We start from the raw sequence: 3949 nt of genomic DNA, 5'->3' as shown, positions 1-3949 counted from the left end.
TTAAGCTTAAGTAGAGTCGATTTAGATGAGATATCAGGAAGAAATGTTTTCCTGTGAGGGTGGTGAGGCAGTGTCCCAGGTTGCTCAGAGAAGCTGTGGATGCCCCATCCCTGGAGGGGTTCAAGGCCAGGCTGGATAAGGCTTTGGGCAGCCTGGGCTAGTGGGAGGTGTCCCTGCCCGTGGCAGGGGGTGGCATTGGATGGGCTTTAAGGTCCCTTCCAACCCAAACCATTCTGTGATTCTATGAATCAGAGGGGTTGGGACAAGTGATGGGTAGTGGTGGAGGATGCTCACTCCCCACTGGCTGCTTATCTACATGAAAAATATGTCATTATACTCACCTCTGCCTTTTTTTTCCCCCCTACAAAACTTCATCCAGCCAGACACAACTGTAACCCATTTGGGACAGGCACCAGTAGGATCCTGCTTGTTTCCAAGCACAACAACTTCTCAGAAGCAGGTATTTCACTGTCAGAACCTGGTTTTATTCTGTTTTAACCTCGGCCTTTGTCCTGCAGTTAAAGTCCTCATTGCTGTTAAAACGTACGCGTTATTTGTACACAGTTGGCATATTTCTGGTTTGTGACATTTTTTTTTCACAAGCAGGATTTTACTCTGTTCCAAATAACAGAAGCCACAACATGACAGATGCCTGCATGTCATTTTACCCACACATTTTAACACATGCAAGTCAACAGTCCTTCAGGAACTTCCATCGCTTTTTTAAAACATTCGGATGAAGCCACGGTGCTTCAGCTGAGACCCAGAACGACCGTTGAAGTCTTTTACTGCCCCGGTGCTCCGCTGGCGAGCTGAGGAGAACACGAAAGCACAACGATTTAAAGCATTATCGGAGAAAAAAGTGTAGCAACATCTAGAATTGTTTTAAACAGTTTGACAGTAAACAGCAAGGAAACCAGGCGTACACAACCCCCCTTCGTAACCAGCTGAAGGTTTTTTCTGTTTGCATAGTGAAGAACGAATTCTAGAGCCGATGCTTCGCGGTGTTTTTCAGACACGGGGAAGAGAAAGGTTTGTGTCAGACGCCTGCGACACGTGTGGATTATCCCTGCGTCCGCGCGCTGTAGTTGGAACCGGCTTCACATCCCAGTTCCACCCAGTTGACATCCACGGGGACATCCCACAGGTCTCCATCACGGTGTCACGCGAGACCGTCGCGTCCAACAGTCATTGATTTTTTTCGTCTCGGGGCCCCCAACTGGCGCGAGGGGACAGGTTTTCGTCAAATGCTTCCCCCCGTGCACAGGACAAGCTCCTTGTTAACTTTTTTCTGGACAACTGGGAGACGGCACAGGGCTGCTGGAGGATTCAGGTGGAGCCCTGGGGTTTGTCCTTGGAGCATCGCTAAAGGCTTGTTTTTTAAAATCAGTGATAGTCTTTAAGGCTTCAACCTCCCCTTTTTGCTTTCATTGAGAAAAATACAAAGAAGCGCTTGTTCAAGCTACACTTCATGACTACTGTGCACTGCATGTACAATAGCATTGGAAGAAAAAAAATACTGACAATATAGAACAACATTATACAATCATCTGGCATGATTCCCTTCTTTTGGCACTTCTCCTTCATTTATCTCATCTCACTGACTCCAAAGACGGACTTTTCCGTACAGCTTTTCCCCGGGCAGAGAGCTCTGGGGGGTTAGAAAGCAACTTTCTGGAGTCGGTGGCATCTTTGGCAGACATGGTCCTTCTGTCGTCAGACCAACCCCAGGCCCTACAGCGCTGCCGGCAGAGCAATCATCTCTTGACCTGATTTTTTTTTTTTTTAATTTTTTTTTTTTTCTCCCAAGAGAAGACAGCTTCACATTTTGGAAGGATTTTGTCCCACAGCCGGCAAGGACTGCCTTCATCCTGGAGAGACGGTGGTGGCTGCAGAACGGAGGAGGGTTAGAAATTGCTTTCATAAAATTGTGAATAAATACTTGGTTTATCTTAGAGCCTCTGCAGATCTTATTCTGCATCCACCGTTCATCAAGAGGCATTTTTCTTCTCGGTGGCGTTATTTCTGGCAAAGGTAGCGTCATTCCTGACCTGTAAAGGGTGGAGGCTGGGAATTCCTGCTCTTTGAAGTATAATTATATACAATTATGTTTTGTGCAAGCTTACACAAACTTACAGAGTGTTAAATTAATCAAACATTCATCCTCGCTTCACATCGCCTCGAGTCTCGAACTCAACACCTCCTCGGGTGGATTTTCGCTGAGGGCAGTCCCGCTCTGCTCGCTCAGGAAGACGAGAGGGTCTTGGTGAGCCGGCTGGAAAACGACCCATGTTTTCCCCAGTCCTTACGCAATGTAGAAATGCAGCCAGCAGCTTCGTCAGACGAAAAACCCGTGGGCAACGAATCTCATGAGAAAAAAAAATTCCAACCCTGATGTTTTACTGGAAGCTGCTGCGACGCTTCCACGACGTGATGGTAACGCCACGTCCAAAGGTCTCCTTCGATGTGGATGCAATGGACTGTGCGGGATGCTCAGGAAGCCAAGCAGCACTGCCGGGACGTGGCCTCTCTATTTTGGGGGGAGCCGACTGCCCGGTGAAGGCAAGGTTTGGGAGGCTGGGGCTGCACAGGGGGCCCCGTGAAGGTTTTTTTGGCTGGGACCAGGCTCCAGCTTGTGCCTCCCGCACTTCTGCCCAGCTTGGATTTAGAAAGAGGAGATTAAAACACAAAAACCTAAACGTTTAGGTAATGTTTTAAAAATAAGATAGTTAAGACACTTGGTCCTGGTGCGTTGGACTCTGAAATCTGTTTTAAGAAGGGAAAGAAAGGATACATTCAGCATTTAAATCTATTTTTTTGTGGTGTAGGCTTGCTCGGAGAGCGCTCAGCAGCCCAAGCCTGGCTGAAACTCATACAAGCGCCGCGAGAAAGAAGAAAACCGTTTAGGGAAGGCTGATTAGGGCTCAAGGGATTAACCACGGGAAAGGGGCAGGGAGAAGGGGATCTGTAAAAATAATTATAAATTGAAATGCACTTGGGAAGTGCACGCTTGAGCTCAAAATGTTGGGGAAAAACAGCATGAATTCTGAGAGAAAGCTGTGGGTTTCCCTCCTGAGCTTATTTCACTGTAAAGAATGGATCCAGGCCACCGCTATTTGTCTCTGCGCCGCTCTTCTAGGTCTGGTCAAGGCTCTAATGACTGAATTTCCTTCCAATTCACAGCTGGGTACAGGAGCAGGATTCAGTTTGGGTCAAAAGCGCCGGCTTCATTCAGCACCGAAGGAGGCTGTGGCGCACAAGAGGGCAGAAAGCCATCGCCCACGAGCAGGCCAGGTCTAGCCAGCCCTAGGTACGACTTTAAACATCCAGTAGTTTGTGTGTTAAGGAGATACAGAGATAGATATATATATTATGGAATCATTGCTATAAGATTTCTCAAAACGAAAGTGTCAATCTGTTGAAATATAGTATTTAAAATATATAAATTTTATCCATTAAAATATAAGATTTCTTTTTTCTTAAAAAAAAAAAAATCCAGTTCAATTAGGAAAAAGCGCCAGGGTCCTTGCAGTTATGCAAGTATGCCGGGAGAGAAAAAGAAAACCAGTTTCTGTTTTTTTTTTTTTTAACCATTTAAGATGGAGAGAGAAATTCAACCATTTTTTAGAGGAAATTGGGCAACGACCGTTCTCTTAGATCAGATCCATCTGTTTAAGTGCACTGGCTGTTCTCCCCATGCTGTGGGTCGCAGTAAGATTGCCCCAGCACTGTGCTTCGCTTAAATTCTGAGAATACCACTCGCCATCTGGCAAACGGGTCAGCAAGACCGGTAACGCCGCAGCCTCTGCGCTGGACGATAGTCCCCACGGGCGCCGAGGATCCCTGGTGACTACACTGCAAGGTAGCTTTCAAGTATCGAGTTGAGCTGATGTTTTTTGAACCTGATTAGTGGAAATAATCAATGAAATTATCCTGCTGCTAATGGATG

At 46.6% G+C, this 3949-nt stretch overlaps 1 protein-coding gene across 1 annotated transcript in view; it reads left to right on the top strand.

Annotated features, from left to right (window-relative positions):
* The window catches only part of XRRA1 (X-ray radiation resistance associated 1), a gene marked incomplete at its 5' end in the record, with an annotated part of 20439 nt that overhangs the window by 15140 nt on the left and 1350 nt on the right, over positions 1-3949 (top strand). The gene's annotated exons all lie outside the window — the stretch shown is intronic.

This window comes from Pterocles gutturalis, unplaced genomic scaffold, assembly GCF_000699245.1.
Source record: "Pterocles gutturalis isolate BGI_N339 unplaced genomic scaffold, ASM69924v1 scaffold20166, whole genome shotgun sequence".
NCBI classification, from domain to species: Eukaryota; Metazoa; Chordata; class Aves; order Pterocliformes; family Pteroclidae; genus Pterocles; species Pterocles gutturalis.
The sequence above is the reverse complement of the archived record's forward strand: the minus strand, read 5'-3'. Positions and strand labels throughout refer to the sequence as shown.